Here is a 19,078-nt window from a genome sequence, read left to right as displayed (position 1 = left end):
CTCCTTCTTGTACGGGCTCGCCCTTCAGTGCCTTCCTCTGGAAGCTTCCTTTTTTCACCAGTTGGGTCACTCTTGAATACCTTCTTTTTCTCCTCTGCTTGTGGTCTTGGCCGTTTGATGGCAGCTGGTCTTGGCGGAACCGGGAACCTTCTTTCGTGTTCTTGCTTGGACCTCATTGCTGGCCGTTCAAATTTTCCTTGTAACTTTTCCTCCGCCGTTGATGGCCCTTCCGCAGTTCGGCGGCATTTGCTGCGGAGAGTCCTGTCGGATGAGTAGATCTTCCGTTTTAGAGCCGGGTTATAGTTGCCGTCATTTCTCCTGGTTCTCTTCACATACGTCGTCCTTCTCCCTTCTTCATACTGGGGGTGTTCGTGAACTCTCTTTTCTGGACGGTGGAACGGCTTCTTTTTCTTGCTACCTTCAATTTTCCCGCGGAGAAATTTTCTTTTCACTTGCTCCTGCCTCTTAATGGCTTGCCCTTGTACTTGTCGTTTTTCCACCTCTGGAGCTTGTGCTTGCGGTGTCTGCCGTGCCGGATCCTGCAAAAGATCTGAAAATATTTGCATTTTATTACGATCAAAGTAGGGTTTGATTTGATCAATGTTTGCGGAGCGGGTTTCACCATTTCTGGCTTTTAACACTACTACAGCGTGAGTTATTTTTTCTATAACATATGGTCCTTCAAATCGTGGAAAAATTTGGCAGTCTTATCTTCTGGTGCTGAAGAAAGTGAATGCTTAATTTTTAAAACTTCATCTCCTACTTTATAAGTTACTCCCCGTCGTTTCAAATCATAATAGAGCTTCTGTTTTCTTTGTGCTACTTCCGTATTCTTCTTTGTTGGGCGCCACTATCAGGGTCTATGTTCCTTCCAACCTTCTTCGGGAACATGCAAGGACCTGACTCGGAACAGAGAGCTTACTAAAGCTATGTTCAAAACTGTGGGAAGTAAACAGGATACACAAGAAGGGTATACAAAACCCTTTATTTTTTCTCTATTTTACAAAAACTTCCGTACTTCGGAATACACCGACCCGCTACTTGGGGTCTAACGTAAAAGTATAAAAATAAAACTAAACTCTAATTTAATTTTAGAATAATAAACGTGGAAGATTGACCTTATATTAACAGGAAGCGTATGTAGTACAGAGAACTGTGAACACTACAATACGTTTAAAAATTTTAAAGAGGATTAAAACCTCTGGCCTGGAAGGCAACAAGCAACTGCGTAACTTCTAAGGTAAGCGGCCTGCTTCGACTCACTGCTTCCTCTCTCTCGCTTGGCAAAAAGCCACAACTTAAATACTTGGCGTTCGCCAGACAAACTTTGCATAAAAACCTTAACGCTTATAATTCTGGCCGGAAGTAGAAAATAAGAAGTGATAGTAAAGATTTAAAATAAAATAAACGTTAGTAAAACTTAAGATCCTTACAAGGTAAGCCGGAAAATTAAAAATACAAGAGCACGTGCATTTAACATTTAATAAATAAATATCTCTTTTTGATTTCGGAAAAGTTCCAAGGCCCACCAGCGGCCGAGCGGTAAAGTCGCTGAACACTGGTAGTTTTTAGTCCGAGGTTCGAATTCCGCGAACGGGCTGGCTGCATGGGCGTTTTAGTGGTTTTCCCCATGTGTAACGTGTATACGAGCTAGTTCCCCTTAGAAAGTCCTCCAAGAAGGCATCCCTCCCCTTAGGCAGATAGCCTCGAGGCTTTGCCATAATCACACACACACACACCTCGAGAAAGTTCCAGAAAATTCTCGCGCGCGATTTAAAATCTTATAAAAGGAAGAAAACTTCTCAGTTCGGATGATTTTAGTTTGTTTGTTGTTGCTTTAAGAGTTTGTTTAGAAAACTACTCTTGTTGACTGTAGCGAATTCGCAGATTAGCTTTCTTTAGCTCTTTTGAATTAACTTCTGTTGAACGTTTGAGTAGTTAAAAGATAACTACTGTGAGCTATTGTAATACTAAAAGAATATCTGAGGAAATTTAAGCATTTTTATTGTGATAATAATAAATTTTGTCCATTTTTCATCGGACTTGTGCATTTAATTCAAACGCAACAATGTTTTGGTGTCAGGAGTGGGGTTTGAATGTCAATAACAGGAGCGATGGAAGAACAGTTAAGGCAGTTGATATCAGCCTTTGCCTCTTTTAAAGAAGAAATTAAAGAGGAGATGAAATCTGGTCAGAAAAGGATGGAAGCTAGACATTTCCGGCTATGGAAAACAGAATGGACATGGTTGAAAATAAAGTTGGACAAACTGAAGAAAACGTTTCTTCCGTAAAAGATCAAATTGAAGAAAGAGTTTCTTCGGTGAAAGAAGAAATAGAAGAAAGAGTTTCTTCGGTGAAAGAAGAAATAGAAGAGTTTCTTCGGTGAAAGAACATATAGAGGAGAGAGTTTTTGCCGTCGAACAACAAACTGATGATCGGATTTCAGCCATTACGTAAGAAGTTGATACTTTAATGAAATTACCAGGCAGATGTTTAATCATTGAATTAGAGATTTTTGTCCTTCCCATGTGCTTTTCTGTTATGAAGTTTAGCTATAATAGAGCTAACTTCTGTGGGAGAGGTAAAAACAGGGAGATTTTTGACACTGGGCTAGTTATCCAATTGTCGACTAACATGTTAATGTGATTAATGAAATTTTGGTCTGAAGGGGCGAAGTGGTGGCGAAACTGCTTGGCGAAGTGGGTGGCAAAGGCATTTGCTTTGTCTTCGTTTCGGTATTTGAATCCAGTGTCGTCCTTTAGAGGTTTGTTGCTTGTTTTTGTCGACTTTATTAAACGGAGGGACTTCTAGAATTCTGCGTCTTGCGCATTTAATTTTTCAATTTCGTTATTCCAAAGTTTAATCTAGTGAGAGTCAAACTTTTAATGTTGCGATTAAGTTTATTAATTCGCGATTTAATTGCCGGGTCACTGAGTGGTCGAAGATCTTGCGGAGTTTATTTCATGCTTGGCTAATTAATTTAATTTCTTGCAGAAGTTTGAAGCGATGTTTTTTATTAATAATTTCTGTAGTAGAATTTTGCAATGTGGTGATGCATGTGATGGCCTGGTCGATATCATGCGTATTTTTAAGTTGTTCTGTTTTGGGGAGGTGATTGTTAATTTCAGATTTGAATTTGTCCTACTCAGTAATTTTGTAAGTGGTGTTGGTTTCAGGCCTTCTAATACCCAGGTGTGCCAGAACTGGCACGTGATCTGAAGAAAGGTCATTGATTACTTTCGTAGTGATCAGTAAGTTATTAGATGTGAGGAAAAGATCCAGTATGTCTGGATACTGTCTTGGGTGTGTAGGCCGGAAAGTAAAATCTTTTGGGGCGAGTAAATGCAGTATAGGTAATTGAACAGGAAGTTTTGAGGGATTTCACAGTTTTTATTTGTTTTGCGGCATTCCCAGCTAACATGACCACCTCCAATTATGGTGAGAAAGGGGTTATTTAGTAAATTCTGTAAGTCTTGATCTTGCAGCCTGAGATCTGGAGTGTTGTAAAGGGCGCATACAAGCATATTTCCCAAATTAGGGATCCGAACGACTATCCTTACTTCTTCAAACCCATGAGAATTGTCAGAAGCGTAGAAGCAGGAGTCCAAACTCCGCTTAACATAAATTATGGCACTTCTGCCTCTATGTCCGATCCTATCGCAGCGATAGTTAGCAATACTCAGAGAGTGCGCTGGCGTAGCATGTATCTCAGTGATTAGTGCAATGTCAATGTCGTGGTGTGTGAGAAAGCCCTTCAGTTCGCTAATTTTGGTGATAATGTTCTGCGCATTCCATGTCATGATCGTCACTGGGATCATTTTTACTAAGGACATACGATCCATAATTTATCTCAATTTCGGGCCTCACTGTATTTTGCTTTTCAGCCCTGGTAGTTGTATTGTGTAGAAGCGCTATAAGATCAGCGAGGTTCTTCATGACCTGCTGAACGTCTGCTATAGCTTTCTGAATTTTCCCAGCGTAGAAGCGCTATAAGATCAGCGAGGTTCTTCATGACCTGCTGAACGTCCGCTATAGCTTTCTGAATTTTCCCAGCGAAAATATCAGATTGAACAGCCTGGGGGTAGGATTTATTGATAATGATCCTTTCATCAAACTTGGGAGCATTGGGTTTCTGCTTTGGGAAGGCCTCACAACCCCTCCAGTTGCTGGTATGCTTCTCGAGACAGTTACAACATTTCGGCTCAGAATCTTTGGGATCCAGGAAATCCCGGCTTTCATGAGGGCCTTTACATTAACAACAGCGAGGCGGGTGGTGACACGCCGCCTGCGCGTGATGGTATCTATGACATCGAAAGCATTGTGTCGGCCAACGCCAACCACGATATCTTTCGACTTTAATGTGCAAGTACATTAGATATTTTAGATGGTATATCTCATTGTTTCTGGGGTTCTTAGGGAGAGTGACCAGAAATAGGGACATTTTATCTCTATCTTTTCCTCTGACCTACATCAGTTGCTCCCCTTTGAGCGCAGTGAAATCTTTTTCAGGGAGCTTCTCTTGAATGTCCGTGGGTTTCGCATCAATGGGAAGATTTCTTATCACAACTTTGAGGTTCTTCTCCTCAAGGAGAAGGAACTAGTGATAAGAAAGTTATTTTTTGTCGAAAAGGAAGGTGTCCAAATGCTTCGGAAGGTGTCCAATTTTTTGTGTGTATTTCATAGTTGCCATTACCTTTCTTTTTCGCGGTGAAATCAGTCAGTTGTTCCTTTTCAAGCAGTTCAGTGAAAGATTTCCAGTTGTACTTGCTTTCTCGAATGCAAATCGGCGGCATTTTTGCCGTCCTGTGCGGGAAATGAACTGCCTTCAGTTCAGGTTGTTCCAGTGTAAGTTTGATGAGCATCACTATCCATTGGCCCAGCTGGGCACGTGACCTCATCCAAAATGCTGATTGGCCGAGGTACGTGTTCTGCCATAGACATACTCGTGTGAGCTGACTTTTCAGCTGTCTCAACAGATGACATTATCATGTTTACTGGCAGCATGATAATGTTTACTGCATTATCATGTTTACTGGCAGCAACCTCGTGTCTTTGAGTGTTAGGGTTACCTGTCTCAGAATTCTGTATAGAGCAAACAAACCTTTTTGCACTCCTCGCTTTTGGTTCACTAGCTTCATAATCATGAGCATCACTTATTAGCCCAGCCGAGCAGTTAACCTCATCTGAAGTACAGATAGGCCGCACCATGCTTTCCGTCTGAGACGTACTTACAGCCGGCTTTTCGGGGATCTCACAAGTGGCACCACATTAGCGTGGCTACTGGCCGCTACTTTGGAGGGGCCTTTGGTTTCTGAGGCCCAATCGAGAATACATCCTTAGGAATTGTAGTGAATTTCTTCTTTTTGGAGGCTTTAGCAGCGGTTTCTTGTTTAGCATTTTCCGTCGAGGTATCAGTATCCACAGGGAGGGCAGCAAATCTATTGCTACATTCCGTAGTCGGAGAGGCCGGATCTCGTCGTCGCTTATTGCTAACTGGTTGGAAACCATTTCGTTGGGGTTCTCATCTGGAACTGCTGAAGCAGCAGCAGTGGTAGGCTTGTGGGTTAAATCAGGGAGCATAGCATTGAAGTTAGGCAAATCCTTCGCTAGAAGATTAACAAACTTCACGATAAGTTCATATAGGAAGGTATCACATGAATCCAGGGTGCCATTTTCCTTACGGCTCCTGAGTTCCTCGTAATCAATCGCGAGTTGCTTTAAAATGACGAAGTTCCTAGTTCCGTTGATATGCCAGAATTATCACGCGAACTTGCATGACGTGATCTGACTGCTGCTGTGGTTAAAGGAGCGCTGAGGGTGAGGTAACGGGCGTGACCATTGCCATTTGGGTGTTGAAATTTCAACTCATTGGTCTGGAGGACTCTTGATTTGCTGTCTTGTGTCTCGTGAGTTGATAACGTCTCCTGATTTGTGGTGAGGATATTATACAGTATTTTTTATAAACAGTAATATAATATGAAAATTAAGAAGGATAAGATAAATTGTATACATTAATTACACTATATACAAGTCCCGATAGCATTTTAATATTCGTAAATTAGGTAGGAAAATTTGTATCAATCCTATGAGCTGCAAAGGGCCTTAGCATTCGATCTTCGTGTAACAGTTCATAATGGAAGGTCCCGAAATAGCTCAGAGTTTCGGACTCAAAGGCTTTTGTGAAAAAGCGTTCATTAATTCGCTTGAGATATTTGTCTAGAAAGTCCAACCTGAGGTCTTTATGCAGCTGGTCGTTACGCACGTAATAGTGTGCATTAGTCATCAGACGGAGAAATTTAGATTGTACAATTTGCAGTTTTCCAATGTCCTTATCCGTAATCCCAGTCCACAGGGGCGTAGCTAGAGGGGGGCAAGGGGGCATCTGTCCCCGGGCGCAGAATCCAAGGGGAGCCAAACTGATGTTACGACATTTTAGAATTAAATGTTTTCCATCCTTGGCAACCATCCTAGGGGCGCGAAATCTTCAGTTGTCCCTGGGCGCTGAAAACCCTAGCTACGACTCTGCCAGTTCAGGTAGGTGAGGCGCAAGTTAGGATGAGCCTAATAGTTGAAGTATAAATAAGTTATTTCTTATTCAGGTCCAGTCTGGAATTTTTTCCTATGATTGGGAAAAGCATGCTAACAACACAAGACGCCTTTTTCCGCACGTAGTTCAAGTGGTCAGTCCAAGTCAGTTTGTCGTTTAGAACTACTCCTAAGTATTTTGCTTCCTTTACAAGCGGCACAGGCTCGGTGAAAAGAAATATTTTTTCCGTGATTGGAGTACCTCTTTTCTTTCGTCTGATTACCAGAATCTGTTATTTAGTGGCCATCCATGTAATTTTGATGAATCCGAGATTAAGTTCCTAATAACTTATTAAAACTTACCCTAACTAGCAGAAACTGAATTAGACGCATAAGGAACAGTTAGGTCAAAATTTTTGAGTGATCGTACTTACGTGGGAAATTAATTTTGCGTTGTGTTTTTCATACATCAGAGACCGTGTTATGAGAGGATCGAACAGATAACTGTAATAAATAAACTGTTCTTAAACTTAATATGTTTCACAAACTATAATCAATCAACAAATGGACTGTATTCCTACACTTTTATTTTATTACACTTGTCAGCGATGCGAAATAATTGAATACAAAATAAGCGAGCCATTCTACATGGCTGTCACAAACACAATTCTATCAATCAATAATCTTGTTGCCACACATAAAGTTCAAAACTAAAAGAAGAAAAACAAAAGGAATTTACGCTGTTTGCAACAATAAAATGAAGCAAACGATACTCACATAAGCATCCTGGCCCTCGTTGAAATCCCAGGGGATTTCAACAGTTGGAGCATTTTGAAACTTCTTAGTCTGTAATAAAGATAAACATAAGAAAAATAATACAAAATATTATATGCGAAGCAGTTCATAGTTTTTTAGTCTGAATAGGAAGAGGACACAATTTCACGACTGGTCGTTTAATGACACCATGACCAGTTTTAATACTAGCAACTCTGACTCTTTGATCTGAGCCCGGATGAACAGCAATTATTCTCCCTAACCTCCATTTAAGAGGCGGAAGGTTGTCTTCTTTGATGAGGACTAAGTCATTGACTTCTAAATTGTTTTGACATTTTTGCCATTTAGGTCTTTGTTGAAGCTGAGACAGGTATTCTCGACTCTATCTTTTCCAGAAGTGCTGAAAAATAAACTGTCTCACATGCCATCTGTCAATGTGATTGAAGGAACTATAATTTAGGTCTGGTTCAGGTATGGCAGTTAAAGACGTTCCTATTAGGAAATGACCAGGTGTTAATGCAGTTAAATCATTTGGATCAGCCGAAGTTGGACACAATGGTCTAGAGTTGAGACAAGCCTCAACCTGCGCTATCAAGGTCTGAAATTCCGGATAGGTCAGCACAGTATCACCAACAGTTTTTTTAGATGTAATTTCATTGACTTTACTGCTGATTCACATAGTCCACCAAAATGGGGAGATGATGGCGGGTTGAATATCCATTTTATTTCCTCTAAAGACAAAAATTTGTGAATTTCTTGATTTTGCTTACATTGCAAAAAACATTTTCTGATTTCTTTGTCTGCACCTTTAAAGTTAGTACCCCAGTCACTATAAATCTCAAATGGTTTCCCTCTTCTTGCAATAAATCGTTTCAATGCACTTAAAAATGCCTTTGTTGACAAATCTTCTACCACTTCAAGATGTACTGCCTTGATTACAAAACACACAAATAAGCATACGTAATATTTAAATGATTTTTGTCCACGTCCTGCACGATGTTTAATCATGAACGGTCCAAAAAAATCTATTCCAGTTCGATGAAATGGTCGTGATTGTGTTACTCTAGTTTCCGGTAGATCAGCCATTATTTGACTTGCAGTTTTAGCTCTAATTTTGCAACACGTGATACAAGATCTTACTACTTTTCGGATAGCAGATCTAGCAGCTATGATCCAAAATTGCTGTCTAATTAAAGATAGAAGAAGTTCCGGTGCTGCATGCAGATATTTGACATGAAAGTGTCTAATTATGATTTCTGTCAGATTGTGTTTTGAAGGTAATAAGATTGGATGTTTTTCATTTTCTGATAGTTGCGCATTTTTCAGTCTTCCTCCTACACGTAACACTTTGTTGTCATCTAAAATTGGACACAAGCTAAGAAGGTTGCTGTTTGTAGGTAAGTCCTTTCCCAACTCCAAACATTGAATTTCTTTAAAAAAGTGAAATCGCTGTATTATTCGGACAATACAGAAAGTTGCAGCTCGAATTTCATTACTAGATAAAAAAGACGTATTTCTTTCTAGATATGCTACTTTAGAATTCGATATGAATCTTAATATCCAAGCAAATATGCGTTGTAACTTTGGAAATGAAGATATATTTGATATAATAGCAAGTTCCTGTACAGGTTCAGAAATTACAAATGAGACTGTTTTACGTGCATCTGGTAATGCCTCTTCATCTATAAGAATATTTTTAGACAAGGCAATCTCACTGCACTTTAACCAAGAAGGACCATTCCACCACAATTGATGAGATAATAGTTCTCCAGGAAATAACCCACGTGAAGCACAATCAGCTGGATTTTCCTTTCCATCAACATGACTCCAGTTCTCAGGTGGTAAGATGGATTGTATTTCAGAAACTCTATTGGATACGAATACTTGCCATTTTTTAGGATCTGACCTTAGCCATGACAACACGATTTGTGAACCACTCTAAGCTTGCACTAAATCAAAATTCATAACTAATGCAGCTTTTACAGACTGAATCAAGCGTGCCAATAATACTGCTGCACATAATTCCAGTCTTGGAATCGTAATAGATTTTAATGGTGCTACACGAGTTTTAGCTGTTACGAGTTTAACATTAATGTCAGAGTTATTGCAAGTTTTGATATAAATAACTGCTGCATAACCTCTTTCAGACGCATCACAAAATACGTGAAGTTCACATCGAAAATAATCAGGTAGCAGAATTTTCCTAGGTATATTTATAGAATTCAAAAGTTTAACTTCTCTACATAGATTTCTCCAATTTCGATCAATCTCTTCTGTTACAGGATCATCCCATGATAACTGTAATTTCCACAATTGCTGAAGGATCATTTTAGCAAGAATTACAAAAGGAGCTATCCACCCCAATGGATCGAATAGTTTTGCTACGAATGACAAAATAATTCTTTTAGTCGGAAAACTTTGATACTCTATTACACCGACATTACATTTGAATTCATCATTGTCCGGATGCCATTCCAATCCCAGAACTTTCAATGCTTTGTCTTCTATTACACGATGAATATTGTCACTATCTGTGTTTGTTAAGCCAGAGGTTTTTAACAACGACGGTTCACTTGTCGACCATTTGTGAAGCTCAAAGCCACCACATTTTAGCAGATGTTGCAATTCGTCTATCAATGCAATACCTTCCGAACTATCTTTTACACCAGTTAACATATCATCAACATAAAAATCTCTTAAAACTATATTCTTTGCCTTTGGAAAGTTCAATCCTTCATCAATCGCTAACTGACTCAAAACTTTGGTTGCAAGATATGGAGCAGCTGCAGTTCCATATGTAACTGTTTTCAAACGACAAACTTGTATTTGCTTATACGGGTTATCTTACCATAATATTCTCTGAAAATCTCTATCTTTTTCATGAACCTTTATCTGTTTGTACATCATTTTAATATCAGCGGTTATTGCAATGTTATGAAGTCTAAATCTTAGTAAAATACAAATTAAGTCATCTTGTATTTTTGGGCCTATCATTAGTGTATCATTTAAAGAAGCACCTGTGGTTGTTTTAGCGCTCGCATCGAAAACAACTCTCAATTTTGTTGTTAAGCTAGAGTCCTTCAACACGAAGTGATGTGGGATATAATATTGTTTATTCTCTAATTCATAATCTGTGTCTGGCACTAATTCTACGTGTTCTAGTGAAAAGTACTCTTTCATAAACTGAATATACTGGTTGTAAATTTCTTTCATAGATAACAGTCTCTTCTCCAAGTATTGAAATCTTCTGTAAGCCATTTCACGGGAGTCACGTGCTCTATTATGTTATATCTCTATTATCTTATATTATATTGAATATCTCTATTATGTTTGAATGGTAATGCAACTGAATAACGACCTGATGTGTCTCTAAAATGCGAGTTTTTAAAATGTTCTTCACAAAGTTTTTCTTCATTTGTTAAAGGTTTTACATTTGGAAACTTTTCTAACTCCCAGAAAGAATTTACTAACTCATCTGTGTTTGTATTCAAATGATTTACATATACTGGCTCAAAATTTGTAGATTCAAAATTTGTAGTACCCGAAATTATCCATCCCAACCTCGAATTTAGAGCAAATGGTAGATCAGGACCACGTTTGACAATTTCTCCCGTCATTAAATGCAGAAATACATTTACTCCAAATAAAATGTCAACTGGTTGTGACTTGTAAAATAATGGATCAGCTAATTGTAAATCACTGAAGTTATCGAAGATGATTGATGGCAAAGATACATAGGGAATGTTATCTGTCACCTTGTCCAGTACAAACGCTGATGTTGATACACGAATATCACTTTTAAAATGAGAAGTGAATACTAAATCGACTTCCCCATTACTTATAGTATTAAATTCTCCTAGACATGATACAGAAATCGAATTATCTTTCACTCGTAATCCTAATTTCTTCACACAATCCCTTGAAATAAATGATCTCTGAGATCCAGTGTCACATAAACATCTACACTTCACAAATTGTTGCTTAGAATTTTGAACTTTTATTAAAGCAGTACACAATAAAATGTGACTGGTTTGATTACCTTTTGCATTCGAATCATAATGAGAGGCACAAACTGTGGCTGAAACGTCCTTAGGACTCGTTAATTCATCTCTTTTAATGATAGATTGCGTAGGAGATATACTGTTTAACTGAGTTTTATTCTTTGAATTATTTACAATGTGCAAAATACTGTGATGCTTCTTAAAGCAATGTTGACATGTATTTAAACTCTTGCATTTTTGAGCAAGTGCATATTAGATAAACAATTAAAACAGTAACGATTAGATTTTACAAATTCTATCCTTTGCTGAACCGATAAATTTAGAAATTTCGAACATTTGGCTAAACTATGATCTTTACAATAACCACAACCCAAAGTAGCAACCAGAACATTATTCTTATTTTGAAACACAGATTTAGGTACCTTATTACTTGTTGATTTGCTATTTTGAAGTGTTCTTGCATAGTTTTTTAGGAATTCAATTAAAGTAATAAGTTTTGGAATTTCATTAGATTTTAACTGACGTTCCCACCATAATTTTGTAGAAGGGTCTAATTTTTGCAAAATTAAATAAGTCATTAAAGTGTCACCAAAATTATCAATAGTTTGATTCAATACTTCTAAAAAACGAATTACTTCATTAATATTGTCAACTAAATTTAAAATAGCAAATGCTGATTCATTTTGAATAGTTGATAAACTTAAAAAACGTTTAATATATGCAAAAATTTGTTCTCTCTTATTTGAATATCTTTCGTCTAACAGAGTCCATGCTATTTCGAAATTACAATCCGAAATTTGAATGGTTTGAATAATGCGATATGCTTCACCTTTCAACGAAGCCTTCAAATACTGCAATTTTTTAGCATTAGATAAATTTGTATTATTTCTTACACAAGCACTGAAAAGATCTTTAAAAGCTATCCATTCTGTAATATTACCACCAAAAGTCGGTAATGTTAACTTGGGTAATTTAATATTGTCAAGAACCTGTTCTGAAATTACACTATTAGAATTATTTTTAATATTTTTTCACCTTTAAATTTCCACAAATAAATTTTATCCGTGTACTCCTGAACATTATCTATTTCGTTTTCTAATTATTTAGTATCTGTAATTAAACTTTCGATTTCAGAATCAAGCTTCTTTAACTCAGTTTCTTTTTGTGTCAATAATTCAACACATTCCTCTAGTTCTATTAAATTAATTTCATCTGCAGTTAAAATAGTTTCAATTTTCTTTACATAATTAGTAACACTCCTGCGTAAGACCGCTCTTTTTGTTTTAAAAGTTATAAGTTCACTCATAATTGATCAATTCAAAAACAGAAATTGTTCTTAAATCACTTAACACTATTATTAAAATGAAATCGAATTCTATGCTGTATTACAACATTGTTCTTAAAATTTAACAACAAATTAAACGAATTTTTGTTCAAAATCCACTTACCTCACAAAGTGGATAATTTTCACCAACCATATGCATATTTGCGTTGTTAGAATACACTTAGAACAGTCACTATCTTCACTAGCTCTCCGGCTAGACTTTTGACCAACACTAAATGGTCTTAACACTTAATATGTTTCACAAACTATAATCAATCAACAAATGGACTGTATTCCTACACTTTTATTTTATTACACTTGTCAGCGATGCGAAATAATTAAATACAAAATAAGCGAGCCATTCTACATGGCTGTCACAAATACAATTCTATCAATCAATAATCTTGTTGCCACACATAAAGTTCAAAACTAAAAGAAGAAAAACAAAAGGAATTTACGCTGTTTGCAACAATAAAATGAAGCAAACGATACTCACATAAACATAAACTGTAATAATAAGGTAACCAAAATAATTCTGGGTGCTACTTTGGTAGACGGTTTCACGGATTTTTGGCGATCTACTTTGGCGCAGTTGTTGGCGCGGTTTTTACAATCGTCAGCCATATTAAAAAAAGCTGTTTTTACGTATTTTATGCATAGTAAAGTAGTCGAAACTTTAAAAGCATAAATATTGCTAAAAATAATGGATTATTTTTTGGTTGAAAACGTTGTTTTTTAAGATGGCAGGCAAATGCAAATAAATACATTTACTACGAATACGAAATACTAAAATAAAGTAAGGTTAAATTACTACTTTCATATAGCAACGAAATAGTATAAAAACACCGCTATAAAAACATTGCGCCAATATTTAATTGGATTAAAATATTACTTAAATTGAATATCAAATTAAAAACCATCATACCAAAGTTTTAAAGAATAAAAATATTACTTAAATTCAAATACTTTAAAGTAAGTAAATAAGAACGCTTCGTACACTAGAGCTAAAATGACAGCAATTAGAAGTTTACTGCCGGTAAAAAAAGGAGGAATGTCTAATTCCTTTTTACCCATTACAGCGGTTATTTCATTCACCGTGACCACAATACCATATACGGCCATCCTCAGAATTGGCTCTTTTAACGATCTTCATCCATGATCCACATGTCTTGCACTTAATTGAAGAAGCAATTAGCGAGGTTTCCTCCAAAAATTTAAAATTAATTTCCTCTGACGCTATTAGCAATTTATAAATAAATCTTTGATTAGGAAAGCCAGGTTGGCTAAAATAAGGTCTCGAAGGACAATTTTTTGATTCCGATACCAATAATTCTTGGTAGTTATCAATAACAACATTAATCTTTGAAAAGGTCATATCCGTTCGCTAAGAAATCTAAGGAATTCGAAGAGATGAATAATAAAATTTTAAAATGGCGCGATAATGCACAAATATTTAGTAGCCAATCAGGGAGCTGATTACATCACGCATAGAATTAAAATTATTTAAATAATCATACATAATAAAATCATTTTTTAAATGCAAAATTAAATTGTATTTCAATATTTAACAGCCATAAATAATAAATTGAGATATTAAAACCAATAACTTTTAAAGTAAGGTGACGTCATTGTTCACATCATCCACAACCTAAAATTATATAAAATATCATAAACAGTAAAATTTTAATTTAAAAAAATGCAAAATTAAATTCGTTTTTAATATTTAAAAGCCATAAATAATATTTAAAACACGGAATTTATGCATAATAAAACGCATTATTTTTAAATAAAATGACAACAAAATATCGGTTATCATAAATAACTTGTCCAGCAATGGGTTTACCACAAGTCATATCGCTCGACAAAATCTGTGCAACCGTCTACCAAAGTAGCACCGAAAAACGAAACTGGCAGTATTTTCTTTTCATTAACTAATAATCATGCTGAAAGGAATATTTATAAAAACAAGACTATTCTTAACGTGTAGGTTAAATTACAGTGGTGGACAAAATTGTGGACACTTTTGGAAATTTTTATGTTTTTGAAATTTGTATGCTTATAGAAAACGTTACGTTTCACAAAATGCAAACTTGTATATATCATTTTAAAGAGAATTTTTACTGAATTCAGTACAAAACACAAAATTCAATTATTTGCAATGCAAAAAAAGTTAAACGATAATAGTTATCGATATACATTAGATAGTGATGATTGCAGTGAGTTATCAGTACTTAGTAGGGTACCCTTTGGTCCGGCGATTTCTAAATGGACTGTAACTCTCAATTAAACTAATTTACAAACTACTTTGTAAAATATCTTTATCTTTATTATACTAATTTTTGAGAGACGCTCAGGCTCCCACAATCACTCTCCGCTTCGCCATTGAAGCCAACTCTAAAGTAATTAACATTCTTTTTGTAAACAGTAACGATGGCAGCGCCATCTGGCTTCAGAGGGACTTAACACTCCCCCGGATTGAAATTACAAAATTTCAAGAAATTATACAAACATTCTTAACAAAGTTAATATACTTATAAACAACATAATATACTATTACTATAACTACAGCTATTACAATACTATAACAATACAATACATATGCAAAAATATCATTTCAGTTTTCTATCGGAAGAACGGTGATCTTTGTTATCGCTCTTTTTAATTCTCCTGATTTTGTTTTGATTTTAACCGTTCTTACTTTATTGTCAGATCCATGATAGACTTTAATAACCCGACATAATATCCATTTGCAAATTGGCAGATAATCCTCCTTAACGAGTACCATAGTACCAACAGAAATATTGTCCTTCTCTATCATCCACTTGTTTCTCTGCTGCAGTGTTCCTAAATAGTCATTTGACCATTTCTTCCAAATAATCTGAACTACTTTCGTTGTTCTCTGCCACCGGCTTAATCGATTTTCATTTACGTCTATTATCATTGGCTCCGGAATCGTCTGTATTGATTTCCCTGTTAAAAAATGACCTGGGGTCAAAACGTCATAACAATCAAAATCATTGGAAATAGGTGTAAGAGGTCTCGAATTTAGTATTCCTTCTACCTGCACAATTATGGTTTCAAACTCCTCATATGTAAAACGCAAATTTCCTATCGTTCTCTTTAAATGATACTTTACGGACTTTACACCGGCTTCCCATAGCCCTCCGAAATGAGGGGACTTGGGAGGTATAAAGTTCCAGTCTATTCTTTAGGACGTGAAATATGAGGCCAAAGTTTTATCAGGAAAATTAATTACATTGTAAAATTTCTTCAACAGAGAATTTGCTCCTACAAAATTAGGGGCATTATCAGTGAATATTTTCGCACATTTGCCACGTCTGGCCATGAAACGCTTAAGAGTGGCAATTAAAGCACTAGAAGTTAAATCTGACAAAGGCTCAAGATGAATAGCTCGTATCACAAAACATATACATACACAAATGTAAATTTGATTTAGCACGCCCTTTCTCTGATGCTTGTAAGTCACATAAAAGGGACCGCATAGATCCAAACCTGAAACACTAAATGGGGGTGATCTATTAACTCTCTCGTATGGCAAATTGCCCATAATCTGTGAAGACAAAATCGGTTTGCATTTAAAGCACGTCACACAAAGATGTACTGTTTTTCGCGCCAAATCTCTACCACCTAATGGCCAAAATTTTAAACGTACTGCATTCAATAATCCTTGGGGGCCAACATGCAATAATCTTCCGTGCACACTAGAAAAATAAATCTTACTTAGCTTAGAATTTTTTGGTGGGATTGCAGGATATTTCTGAGAAAATGGTAAAGAAGCTTTTTCAAGACGGCCACCAACGCGAATTATTCCTTTAAGATCAACAAAGGGATGTAAATTTTTTAAGTTACCTGTTATGTCCTTTTTACAAAATGGAACCTTCTGCTCATGCTTAATAAGCATTTCCTCAGCTATTCTTACCTCCTCTAGTTGAAGAGGGCCTACCTTTCTTGATTCACCTTTCCTGCAATTACAAATAAACCTAAAAATATAAGAAAGAACATTAATTATTCTATAATAATTGTTACTAATATTCAAGAGTTCGTCTAAAACGTTAGAGTTCATGTCAATCAACATAGTTCTCTCAGGAATGTCATTAATGTCACTAGAACTTTTGTTTTCTTGCACAAAGGACTCCCTTTCATTTGGTGTTAGGTTCTCAACCTCTGGAACTATTGGTTGTAAGCACTTGTAGGGAAGATGCGGCTCTGTAAAAAATTCTGCACAAGTCCACCACTTAGAATTGTTCACTAGAGAAGAGGCACTAACTCACGCGTTAGAAGATCGGCTGGATTGTCTTTGGTTGAACAATAAAACCATGAATCTGGATTAGTCAACTTCTGAATTTCATCGACGCGATTTTGAACGAAAGACTTCCATCTTCTGCTTGATCCTTTGATCCAATACAGTGTAACTTTAGAATCACTCCAAAAAAAGATATTAGATGAACCTTTACGATCTAAAACTTTTTTAACTTCCGTTCCCAATCTTGCAGCAATCAGTGCACCCAGCAATTCAAGTCGAGGCAAGGAAACTTTTTTGACAGATGAAACTCTGCTCTTGGAAGCCAGCAAATTCACAGAAATTTTTTCTTGATTCTGTACCTTTACGTAAACGGCTGCACCATACAACCTTTGACTTGCGTCAGAAAAAACATGGATCTCTATATTTTCATCACATGAATCCAAAGCAAATCTTGGAACACTAATGTTACTAAGTTCTGAAAGCTCGTTACACCACTGAGACCACTCGTCGTTCAAATCAGAAGGAAGCTCTTCATCCCATGGTAATTTACGTAACCATAGCTTTTGTAGTAAAAGTTTTATTCTAACAGTGAATGGTGTGATGAGTCCAAGAGGATCATATATTTTTCCAGCTGTTTGGAGGATGAAGCGTTTGGTACTTTTCTTTCTCCTCGAAATTTTCGTCAAACAAGAAGTCTATACTCAAACTATCTTCCTGAATGTTCCATTGAATTCCTAATACCTTCAGTATCTTTTCATTTGAGCTTAGGGGATGAATATCAAAATTTTCTTCTTCCCATTTTTTAGCTAAATGATAATCATTCGTCACCCATTTGCGTAGATTTATCCCAGCTCCACGCATAATTTCCTTTGCTTCCCTTGAAGTTTCTAAAGCTTCTGATACATCTTCTGCTCCTGTAACAAGATCATCAACATACATGCATGTATCAAGAATTTGAAAGGTATCGGGATAAACATTTCTGTACTTTTGGATATGCAGCTTTATAGTTGCAGCTAACAAAAAAGGACTGGAATTAACACCAAAGAGCACATGCTTAAATCTATACACTTCTAGCTGATCGTCGGTATTCTGCAAAGGTGTATCAATATTCTTAACAAATAAAAATCTAACTGCATCTCGATCTTTCTCAGCTAACACGATCTGTAAAAATGCCTTTTCGATATCTCCTAAGATTGCAACTCTATTAAGTCTAAAATATATCAGCAAGTGAAATATATTTTGATTCAGATTAATACCTGGCCACAAACAATCATTCAGGGACAGACTGCCTATTTCATGTGAGCTCGCATCAAATACAATACGCATTTTTGTTGTAATGCTTTCTTCTCTATAAACTGCCTGATGCGGCATATAAAAAACTGGCTTGTTTACTGGTTTCGTAGAATCTAATACTCTTTCTATTATCTCTTGATTTAGGTACTCTTCTAAAGTTTCTCTATATTTCAGGTATAATGTATTATCATGCTGCATTTTTCTCATCAGGATTTTTATTCTTTTTTCTGCGACACCAAAATTGTCGCCTAAATGTTCCCAACGTTTCTTCCAAGGCAGACTAACAATATAACGACCATCTTTGAAACTAACAGTTTTGTTGAATATCTCTAATGCTTTATCTTCATCGTAAGAATTGGGATCATCTCTGATACCAACTGATTCCAAATCAAAAAACTTCTTCAACTGTGCTTCGACATCGTCATAAATTAACCCACAATGCATTAATGGTTTCTCATGTGGTAAATCTTCAATGCTACCGCTTACCAAATACCCAAATGCTGAGTTTTGTAACACTAAATTTGTATTTGGTACATAAATTTGCCCGGATCTTATCAAATCGAAAAATATTTCAGATCCTAAAAGTAACTGAATTTTACCCGGTTTGTGAAAGTCTGGATCAGCTAACGTAACTCCTTGTGGAATCTCAATATTACAGACATCAATTTGTCTAGAAGGCATCAAATGAGTAATTTTCGGAATTACGAAAAAATCTAGTTTACGACTGTATGTGTTTCCTCTATTTAAAATAACCGCACTTATTTTTGATTTCACCGTTGTTGAAATCCCAGATAAACATCCTACTGATACGGTAACATTTTCTCTTTGCAAATGAAGCTTCTCAGCTAATTCCGATGAACAAAGATGAATCATACTTCCACTGTCAAGCAATGTTCT

Source organism: Stegodyphus dumicola, chromosome 7, assembly GCF_044657685.1.
Source record: "Stegodyphus dumicola isolate Sdum_Otavi_A_Nest chromosome 7, ASM4465768v1".
Taxonomy (NCBI): domain Eukaryota; kingdom Metazoa; phylum Arthropoda; class Arachnida; order Araneae; family Eresidae; genus Stegodyphus; species Stegodyphus dumicola.
The sequence above is the reverse complement of the archived record's forward strand: the minus strand, read 5'-3'. Positions refer to the sequence as shown.